Consider the following 11,969-nt stretch of genomic DNA (forward strand, 5'->3'; position numbering starts at 1 on the left):
CTTGGTACCTCCCACTGAGCAAACTCAACTAGAAACAGAGAACTTGGAGCCCTCGACATTCTGCACAGCCATAAGCAGCATGGACAGGGCACCAGAGCAGGTGGGAAAAGCTGGTGGATGCATTTGCAGATGGAAAAAGAAGATGTCTGATACATTATGCATTCCATTATTCTGAATCAAAAGAAAACTAATAAGCAGATATTCAAAAAGAGAAATGTATAAAATAAAAACAAGAGTCCTCTGGACACCCAGTTCTATCCCCAGGGATATAGTTTTATATGCACCCGTCCAAACAAACAAACAAACACACACAAACCATATTTTAATTTATGCATGTGATGAGATATCCCCTTTTAACACCAAATCATTATGATTTTTGGTTACATTTTAAAAGAAGTTAATAAGTACATTGAGATTTATGAAAAACAGTAAGGACTTTTGGTGGACCAAAACTTATGCAAACAAATAAACAAACAAAATCTCTATGCTCTTTGATACCCTCTCTAACATCATAGATGGACCCCTTGCCTACCTAGGCTTTAGGTCTGTTCCATCTTTATGCAATGGTGTCATTACAATGTCACCCCATCCATAAAGCCATTCCATACTGTCTCATCTAGGGATACTTGTAGGATTTGGTCCTTATCTATGTCATGTTACCCACTACTTTCTACCTTGTTTTCAGATTTTATGTGTAAATATTGGGGCGCCTGGGTAGCTCAGTCGGTTAAGCGTCTTACTCCTGATTTTGACTCAGGTCATGATCTCACGGTTCCTAAGATAGAGCCCCGTTTTGGCTCTGCGCTGATGGTGCGGAGCCTGCTTGGGATTTTGTCTCTCCCTCTCTCTCAGCTCCTCCCCCACACGCGTGCTCTTTCTCTCTCTCAAAATAAATAAACAAATAAACATTAAGAAAAATATTATAGTTGTAAATATCATCTACTGCAGTAGTATTAGATTTAAACTTTTTTTGGGGGGGTAATTGAAACCTGATTTAAAATTGTATCTCCCGAAGTCTGAGTGGAAATCTTGTCAGAGTGTGGAGGGAAGGGTAGCACACAGGAGTCATGAGCTCTGAGTTCACATCCTGGCTTGGTCTCCTTGGTGTTGTGGCCTTGGGCCAGAGCCTGCCATCTTCAAAGCAGAGTTGCAGTAAAATTCAATAATTAGGTAGAACAATTTAAGTGGAAAAGAAAAAAAAAAAAGAATTACTAACAAAGACAAAAGGAGACTTAGATTTACAGAGAGAACAAACACAGCTACCACTTGGACAACACATGGTGAATGAATAAATTAACGCATTTTAGGTTTACTTATCTACAAGTTGTAGAAGAATGTCATTTCAGTCTACACTACACCAGAAAGATGAGCAGGCTTTTAATTTATAAGCAGGTCACAATAAAAGTGCATTTCTGCAACCTGATTGATTTTCTCTATTTTTATAATTTTGCTTCAAACATCTGTGTACTCAATTATCTGAACCCAGACCCAATTCTCACCTGTACCATGATTTTGTCTTAGTTTTTGTTTTTCATTTAATTTTTAAAGTTTATTTATTTATTTTGAGAGAGAGAGACAGAGACAGAAAGCACAAATGGGGTAGGGGCAAAGAGAGAAGGAGAGAGAATCCCAAGCAGCCTCCGTGCCATCAGCACAGAGCCCAACATGGGGCTTGAACTCACAAACCATGAGATCATGACCTGAGCTGAAACTAAGAGTCAGACACTTAACTGACTGAGCCACCCGGGTGCCTTTGTCATAGTTTTTTATATCAAATTGTCTACTCTAAATTCTGAAAGTATTGCTTTTCTATCCGTGATGATATGAGAAAGCTTACATAAGGGAAGCCATACCTTACTGCACTGTCTTCACTTTCTCCTATACATATTCTTTTCACAACTATTTTTATATAACAAATTATCAATAATTGTCTTACATACAAAAGCACTTGTGCACGAGTAGGTCAATAGCACTCCTGATGTCATGACACATAGGGGATTAGATCTGGCAATGTCTTGGCATTACTCTGTTCCGCCACACTGACAATGCTATGTAGGCCTTGGAATTGCTAAATGAAGATTTCACAGAGAAACTTCAGAGTAAGCTAAAAACCAAATAAATAGAGCAATTTAAAATGCTAAATGGCCTTATTTCTTCATCCTCCTCATTATGCTCCTCCCCTCCTCTTCTTTTTCCTCTTTTATTATGAGCCAGGGAAACTTCTCAAATTTTGTCTCCTATTACACTTTGATATGTCAGTGAAGATCACATGGTAAAAACCATAGGGTCTTCTTCTGGGTTTCTGACAGCTAAACTTACTATTAACAGCAAGAAGAAGAGGATGAGAATGAACAATGACTTCTCGTTTAAGGTCATAAGAAAGCTGTAAGATCATTCTTGGACTAAGACCATTACACCAAAACATCCATAGTAAAAGGCAAATCATTTAATAGGTGGAAATCATTGAATGGACACTAACAACAACCCAATTAATTATTTGTAATCTGTCTTTTCAAGAAGTGCAATGATTGAATTAAGAATGAAAATTGTAAAGAAGTCAAAACGTACAAACTTCCTGTTATAAAATAATAAGTCATAGGGATGTAATTAATGTACAGCACAGTGACTATAGTTAATACTGTATTGCATATTTAAAAGCAGCCAGAAGAGTGGATCTTGAAATCAGTTATCATCATGAGAAAAAAAATTATAACCATGTATGGTGATGGATGCTAACCAGACTTACCGTGGCGATCTTGCCACCATATATACAATTACCGAATCATTACATTGTACATTTAAAACTAATATAATCTTGAATGTCAATTACAGTTCAATAACAAAAGAAGAAAAAGGGAGACTTGTAACATTTGTTGAAAACCTATAAAACTTTTATTTAATTTTATGCTGTCTTCATAGAGTGGATGTTGAAAATTCTTAATTAAAAATACCAAACAAATACACCTAAAGACACTTCAGCCCAAGCATCACCTGATCTATGAAAGGCTTTTCATGCTGTGGCCACCACCAGTCTCTCATCTTGAATCGCTCTAATACCTTCACTTTGCCCTCAAATACCAGAGAAGATTTTAAAGTTCTACTGAAATGCTTTACTATTTCATGCCTCTGTGGCTTTCCTAAAGGCAACACAATGGCAACATCATAGGGTCTTTCTTGAGAACTCCATCACCCCATCAGTACATTAGGACATTATTCCGAGGATCCTGGGAAGCAGCTGAGAAGGTTAAACTAAGATGTAAAACACCATTATTACAATTCAATTTAGAATGATCATTCTGTGCATGGTTTATAAAATGTAAAGGAAGATTGTCACCAAGACACCAGGTAGGACACAGTTGTCCTAACCAATGTGAGAATCGTGGGAGCCTGAACTAAGGGAGTTTTTTAAGACCAAAGAAAAATGAATAAATTCACAATACATAGGACCCAGTGCTAAATCATGTACGGGGCTAGGTAAAAGGAATCATACAGTAGTGTCTAAATTTCTGTCTTCAACAACCTGAACCGAGGTTTCCTTCCTGTGCTAAGGAATATAGAAGTAGAATGTTGCATGTTTTGCAGTTATACTAGGTTACTTTTGATAAGTATTTGTAGGGACTACAGATGTCCTTCACTCAGTCTTGGTCTCAGGTTAAAAAGGAAGCAAATGCTGTCGCAGACATAGGGATTTATAGTAATGCCCCCTTATCCTTGGGGATATGTTTTAAGACCCTCAATAGATGCCTGAAATCATATAGTATCAAATCCTATGTATAGTATGTTTCTTTTTCTCTGAATACATATATTTATATGATAAAGTTGAATATATAAATTAGGAACAGTAAGAGATTAACAACAGCAACTAATCATAAATGGAACAATTACCACAATATACTGTGATACAAGCTTTGTGAATCTGGTCTCTTTTTCTCTGAAAGTATCTAACAGTACTTTCCTCGTCCTTTTCCTTGTGATGATGTGACATGATAAAGTGCCCACATGATGAGATGAAGTGAAGTGAATGATGTAGGCTTTGTGAGGTAGCTTAGGTTACTACCGACCTTCTGATATATGTGGGAAGGAGAACCATCTGCTTCTGGATCGCAGTTGACTGACGGTAACTGAAACCGCAGAAAGCAAAACCGTGGAGGAGAGGGCACTGCTGTATTAGCAATGACTCAAAAAACAGACATCCAACCTGTTCCGTAATTGTAAACAAGTCTGGCTGTCTGTCCTTTTGGGGAACCCTACAACAGCTTGCATAAAATGTTCACTGGAGGCAAAAGTGCTAATGTTCTAGCAGCAGGATTTAGCTAACCGTCTATTTGGAGGGAGTTGTCCCAGAATCTTCTGGTTAGTTCTTGGATTTAAGCCAAGAGGACTATTCCTAGAGGCACAGACCTCTCTTTAGCTTCTTAAAAATATTTTCCAGCTCATTTAAATGACTTGAATACCACTAATTTCATAAATAAAATCTCTTTTTTAACATCCATTATGCTAGTTAACAAAACCTCTGATCTTGTTGGGAAACAAAGAGAGTTGAATCACTTGAAGCAACCATATCTTTTAATTAAATGCCAAGACTCACCCTGGGAGTATTTTCTAGATTAGGGCCAACTGACTACCTCTGGGGTGTGGATGAAAACTAACACGCACATCACACTGACAATGCTGAAGTGGTTTAAGCAGATGGCAGACAACGTAACGGAGGAAAAAGAATGCGTTCAGTTTGGGACATGCTTACTGCAGGTGGCAAGTGAAGATAGTTGAGTAAATGTTTAATTATACGGATCTGATATGTGGAAAAAATTTATAGATGCATATTCAATTTGGAAATCCCTAGAGTGTGATGCTTTTCTATTTTTGCTCATAAAAAAAAAAAGTAGAGCACAAAGATAGCACTTATTTATCCATTTTTTTCTTTTACTCAACATTTGTTTTAAGTGTCCATTATGTGCCAGATGCTGTGTTTGGTCCAAGAATAGGAAGTCAACGTCACAGACCCTGCTTTCAAAAAGCTCATGTCTACGGAGAGTATGAGTAAGTACGTATAAGTAATACGATTTAGGTGGGTTCATAGAAAGTAGTCTCTTCCCGTCGCAATAAACAACTGTAATTGAGAACACACTCATTTCTTAGAATTTAACCTTTTGCCATAAAATGGCAAATAAAACTGGTAAAATTGTAAAGACGATTATGCAAACTGCACTTTAATACATCTTAGAGTTTGGGGAAACTGCCTCCAGAATGGGTTAGGCAGGAGATAACAAATGTGTGTTAGGATATGGAGCAAAAGTGTGTTATGGGTGCTCTGTCGGTGGCAGCTGAAATTGGTACTGCTACAGTGGGACACAGTGTGGAGGCTCCTCAAAAAATTAAAAATAGAACCACCGTGTAATTCAGCAATCCCACTTCTGGTTGTCTATCCTAAGGAAAGGAAATCACTCTCAGGAAGGGATATCTGCATTCCCACGTTCGCTGCAGCACTATTTACAATAGCCAAGGCATGGAAACAATCTAAGCGTCCGCTGGCAGATGAACAGATATAGAAAATGTACGATTATATAGAATGGAAATCCTGCCGTTTGCAACAACGTGGATGGATCTTGAGGGCATTCTACATGGAGACTGTAGTTAAGAATGCTGTGTTGTATCCATGGAAGTTGCTGTGAGAACGGTTTTAAAGTTGTCACCATAATAACAATAAAATGGCAATTATGTGAGGGGAAGGGTATATTAACTAACCTTATACGTGTAAAAATACATGTATTAACGAACCAACATACACGTGTATCGAATCATCACAGCGTACACCTTAAACTTACACAATATTATATGTCAATTATATCTCAAAAAAGCTGAAGAAAAAGAGAATGACTGAAAGCTATGTATAAAAGGGGGAATTTGAAGAACCACAGCAACAACCTATAGCATAGATCATGGGACATAGCTTCATTTCCTAAAGAAGCAAACGGTTGTAGATGAGCCTCCAGGTGCTACAAGAGAGCAGTAGCTGGGTGAGTAATGACATTTTTTTCCATATTAAACAATTTTAACAGAGAATTAATTGACCTATGGTTTAAATTAATGGGATTACATAATGTTTATTGAGTTCCCCAGAGGGGGAAAATTGAGGTGCAAAATTTGCCCTTGAAATTGTAAAATAAGGAAAATAAATGAATATACATACACATATGTACACATACACACACATACACACGTATACATTTTCATTCCACATGTGTGTATATTTATTATATTTTTTATGAGAATGGAAAACCCACCTGTTTTAACTTCTGAAAAACATCTTGAATGCCTAACAAATATTACCAAATTTCCAAACTGTTTCACCAATCACTGTTTCTTAATTTTATAACTTAGGTGGATATCAAGGGAAATTTAATCCTTGTGTTTCTGATTCTTTTGCATTCGTTCCTCCCCGCCCCCCCCCCACCAACAAGTGTTTCATAGGAACCATTTGAAGTCTGAAGGGACTTAGAGGTCTTTTGTTTTAAGCACATTTAAGATGGTTTATTCAGTTAAGTAGCATTTTGTCAGGATCAAATGGATATGAAACTCAAAAGCCTTAAATTATTCTGAAACTTTGAAGACTGATAAACATCATCAATATTTATTTAGCACTTTTAGGTCTACTCTAGTCAAAAATGTAAATATACCAAAGGGATCTTAGAGCACTTAACTATTTTTTTAAATTACACTTTCTTTTTCTTTATGAGAAAGCAACAAAAATTAGTATAAACAACCATTTGAACAAACACTGAATTGGACCTTACATGGTATGAGCTGAAGGTCCTGGTCATCGTCTAAATATGATAAGTGAGACTGCTTATCCTGACATTCAAGATTATCTGATCCTTAACCAGCTACTGCTCCCTGAATGGTCCACAGGGAAAACATATGTAGGAGAACTGCTCCTAGCAAAGGAGCAGCAAAGTCTGTTTGACCATTAAGAACTTTGATTCCCAAGTCCGACACAAAATTCTACGATCCAAGCTGAATCCTGTAAATGATGCTTTTAGCCTAAGGAGAAAGTTCTGCATTACATGGGCTCTGGGTCAAACTGAGGTTTGTATTTTTGATTCTACCATTTACTAACAATAGGATCTTAAGTGAGATATGTAATAGCTTAAAGTCATTAGATTCTTTAGATGAAACATTAGGATAATCACTGTTCCTACTTATTATGGTATCTGTAATTTATCTTAAAATATTTTAGTATAGGTGCAGTTAATAGTACATTCAGGAATGATACACACCAGGAAGCCATACCGAGAAGAAGCTAATTGAATTCTGTTGTTGATAGCTCAATCAACATAATATACTTTAATTAGCATGGTGAATGTCAGAAATAAGTTGTTATATCTGTAAGATCGGTGACTTGGTAATTAGCATTGACGAATGCTAGAAATGTGCTTTATGAAGAAAAATTAAAGTTTCAAGATACATGGATTGGCTTAAATATTAAAAGAAAACACTACCAATGCACTCCATCTTTGGGTAAATAAGACAAAAGAATCTAAGGAGTTCAGTAGGTTTTACCTTCGCTGTTAGTGTCCATATGATTTCTAACTTTTTCTTGGGGGGGGTGGTAAATTGATTCCAACTTAGTGTTAATGAAACTCTGCCTTTATATCATCATCTGCCTTAAACAGCCTACTGCTTCATGTTGGAGGTAACTAAAAAGACAGACTTGGGGTTCATCAAAACTACCGAATAGGTCATGTGAACCGTTCTGTATCTGCTTGCTAATAATACTTATTTAATTAATTATTTTATTATGTGGCAGAATTTGATATGAGATTTGCTTATGTTAGAGAGGTTGTGAGAAAGTAGCTAAGTCACATATCTCAGATTGCTACTGTGGACATTATGTACCTCACAGAATAAAAGAGTTATTTTGCATTACCTAATTGGCTTATTGAAGTCATAAGGCAACCTTATATGATAGAGATGAGAAATAAGGAAGATATCCATATTGAGCACTCTGGACAGTTATTGGTGCAGAGTCAGAGCTCAGGAAATAGTTACTACTATGAGTGCTAAAGTGATCTGGAACCAAAATAAGCCATACGCCTTCTACTTCCTCCAATACGTGCCTGAGTGTCAGATTTTATCACCTACTTTAGGAAAAGCCTTTTCTTTTTCAGAAAGAACATGAGAGTTTTTGCCTACGCATAGGCAAAGATGGTTCTGGCTACCCATCTCGGACCTTCTCAGACCAAGCAGAGCTGCAGCCTCTGGGCTTGTCTTACCTTGTAATGCATTTGGAAAGCACCATATTCTCAGGAATAGAAAAGGTAGGAGCCAGGGAGAGGTTGTATTTCTCTAGTCCTGAGAAACTAGGAAGTCCTGATAGGTCCTGTAACATGCCCAGTAAATTCCTGAGCCTCAGAACGAAGGCTTCATAAGACATTGTGGAATTTAACCAATTTAACTTGTTTAGTCAGAACAGAAGGAGAGTGTGGGGGTGGGGGAGAGGACTTCCTTTTCCAAAACAAAAAGAAGCACTGAAAAGGTCTACCTGTGGTTTGAGTGATGTGATGCATTAAATTATATATAATTTATATATATAATGCATATATACATACACATAATATACACACATACATGTACATATATATATGAATATATATACATATACATCATACAAAATATATGGCTATATGAAAATATAGACAACTAGAATGTGATTGTTTAATTTTTGGTGCTTTGAAGTACTTTACTTTTTTCAAAAAAATTTTTAATATTTATTTTCGAGCAGAAAGGGGAGGGGCAGAGAGAGGGAGACACAGAACTTGAAGCTGGTGAACTCACCAACTGTGAGATCATGACCTAAGCTGAAGTCAGATGCCTAACTGATAGCCACCCAGGTGCCCCAGAAGTATTTCACTTCTTTATGCGAACAACTGTACTTGTCCAATGGATATATATAATTAAAATGCTGGCAATCAGTCCACCAACAAAATGAGATTTTTTTTGTATTGTGTTTCCTTTCTTGTTTGTTTGTTTGTTTGTTTAATATGCATTCTCCTGAGAAGACCAAATTAAAGCCAGAGTAAGGCCGCAGGAATACTTTGTCAAAATCACATCTTTTTTTATAAAATTAGTAGCACTTAATGTGTTCTGAGGTCGGCAGAGAACTGGAAGTCAGGTGCTAGGGGCAGAATGTGGCAGAAAATGGATGCAGTGGTGCCTGGATGGCTCAGCTGGATAAGCGTCAGACTCTTGATTTTGGTTCCAGTCATGATCTCATTGTTGGTGAGTTCGAGCTCCACATCGGTTCTCTCTGCCCTGACAGCGTGGAGCCTGCTTGGGATTCTCTCTCTGCCCCTTCCCTGCTTATGCTCTCTCTCTCTCTCCCTCTCAAAAATAAATAAATAAATATTACCAAAAAAAAAAAAAAAAGAAAAGAAAAGAAAAGATTTGGGCACCTGGGTGGCTCAGTCAGTTAAGCGGCTGACTTTGACTCAGGTCATGATCTCGAGGTTCTTGAGTTCAAGCCCCACATCTGGCTCTGTGCTGACAGCTCAGAGCCTAGAGCCTGCTTTGGATTCTGTGTCTCCTGCTTTCTCTGCCCCTCCCCCGCTCATGCTCTCACTGTTTCTCAATACTGAATAAAAGTTAAAAAAAATTTTATTAATTAAACAAATTTTAAAAAAGAAAAGAAAATGGATGCAAACTGTATCAAATGGAGGAATCTGGCCCACCTTTCAAATCTGGCTCAGTGTATAGGAGCTGTCTAGCGCAATTGGGAGATGTACGATAGGCTCCACTTGTATTCATTTTTAAAGTTTAACCCTGAGTCATTTTACCTAAATCAAGAAGGTATTTTTAGAGTCAGATCGTGTATGCTTCTCATAAGCAGCAGAGGTACTGGATATCTGTTCCAACTCAGATTTTGGAAGCAGTTATTCTTCTCGAAAGTTATTTTTTTCCTGTGGCATTTCATGGAAAACACTTGCTGTAGCCAACAAGCTATGGATATGTTTTCTTAGGCTGAAGAGATTCTTATTATGAATAAGCTAATTGAAGCCATGGGAAAAAGTGCAATTAAAGAATTTTTGGTTTATAATACATCATGTAGTTGGAAATAATCTTGAGAAGTCATCGAATTCAACTCTTGTATTGAGACTAAGGGACACCCTCAACCACCTCTCCCCTCCAAAAAATGCCTATCTGTCCTGTTTTTGAAACAATTTAGGTAGTACAATAAAAGCCTGCTAGGTAAATTCTGCCCTCTAGTATATCTTAGAATTGTAAAGTTACTTGAATATCTTTTGCTGCAAATTAACCTAAAAACACCATAAAAATATAAGCCATTTTATTATTTTTTGTATTATCATTTGTGATCTGATTCTGGGGCCTCCATATATCTTCTAGTGTACTATCTTTCATTTTCCACTATTTCCATTTCTTTCTTGCATAAATTAGGAATTTGGTGTTGCTACAAGCAACAAAGACTAATCTGAGTTAGCACCACAATGAGGTGGCTATGTAATGTGTCATTGTGGCTAGGCTGAATTAATATTTCCCAGAATGCCCATTAGGGATGTTTCATTAGGGTAGGAGACAAAGAAGATTCTCTCCAGAGCTGGAGAGATGAAGGAAGGAAGCAGCCATCCTATAGCATACATACGTTGTTGCTGATTTGCTGACTTATCTTCTTGGTGAGAAACAACAGCTTGTCCTACAATTGCTCTCCCTTACCTCTGGATCTTCTGGATTCCTCTGACTTATGAACTAGGTGTGTTAGGGTGCATGGTCAGTGCCTCGAGGAGGGGCTCTGGCTTCTGCAAGATGTTCATTTTAAGGTCAGTGGCAATAAGAATGGACACAGGCCTCAGTCAATCCTTGGGGATTTCTAACTTTTCCTCATGGGGTTCCAGTCTGCTGATGATCTTCTCTTCCAGACTGTCTGCCCTGAGAACTTTGGGCTCTGACATGAGATGTGGAGACAGCCTTGCGGAGACTTCTTAGCCAGCTGCCATAGTTAGGTAAGCAAGTACCCAGTAATAAATTCCTTAATATATCCCTATATATTCTGTTGGTTCTGCTTCTCTGGTTGAACCCTGCCCACTACATGCAGGAAACGGAATTAGAGACCAAGAATTAGGATTAGAAATCAAGACTGGCCTTCGTTTCTGTCCTTCCTTATTCTTTTTTTTTTTTTTTAATTTTTTTAACGTTTTTATTTATTTTTGAAACAGAGAGAGACAGAGCATGAATGGGGGAGGGGCAGAGAGAGGGGGAGACACAGAATCGGAAGCAGGCTCCAGGCTCTGAGCCATCAGCCCAGAGCCCGATGCGGGGCTTGAACTCACAGACCGTGAGATCGTGACCTGAGCTGAAGTCGGACGCTTAACCGACTGAGCCACCCAGGCGATCCTGTCCTTCCTTATTCTAATTTCCAGTTTCTCTTTCTCTTTATAGTATGCATGTCCACAAAACATGTTGGATAATATGTCCTTGAGAGTTAGTAGAACCACTTACATGTCCAGCTACCTGAAGAGACATGAATCTCTTATTCAGTATCTATTTCCTCTTGTGACAAATTCTAAATTCTCAGGAGTAGAACTCATGAGAATCCTAATCTCCAGCTTGGAGCAATCTGCTGTTTCTGGGGAAGCCGACTATGTGGAAGGAATTGGGCTATGTCTGGTGCCCACCACTAGTCCAAACAACTGTGTCAGGTACAAGGTTGGGTTGAACAGAATGACTACTGGGATTCCAATGGCATTTTTCACATGGACAGGAGAAATTAGGGACCAAGCTGTCCACTGTTGCCAGGACTAATAGTTATCAGAACATACTGATAGGGTCATGATGGTTGTTTCCTGCTGATGCTTATGCCATGTAAGCTGTTAAACATTTTCATATTACCCCTGCCCATAGATTTAACTTAAAATAGTCATTCACCTATACAAAACATTTTCTCAGGGTTTGTAATA

The 11,969-nt window shown here is 37.9% G+C and overlaps 1 long non-coding RNA gene across 1 annotated transcript in view; it reads left to right on the forward strand.

The window, feature by feature from the left end:
- LOC131507773 (uncharacterized) overlaps window positions 1-11,969 on the forward strand; it is a 75,855-nt gene that overhangs the window by 17,854 nt on the left and 46,032 nt on the right. The window contains exons 5-7 of the long non-coding RNA XR_009259696.1: window positions 4,945-5,040; window positions 8,169-8,318; window positions 10,932-11,015. This is a non-coding gene — a long non-coding RNA (uncharacterized LOC131507773). The remainder of the gene's footprint in view (window positions 1-4,944; window positions 5,041-8,168; window positions 8,319-10,931; window positions 11,016-11,969) is intronic.

This window comes from Neofelis nebulosa, chromosome 3, assembly GCF_028018385.1.
Source record: "Neofelis nebulosa isolate mNeoNeb1 chromosome 3, mNeoNeb1.pri, whole genome shotgun sequence".
Classification (NCBI taxonomy): Eukaryota; Metazoa; Chordata; class Mammalia; order Carnivora; family Felidae; genus Neofelis; species Neofelis nebulosa.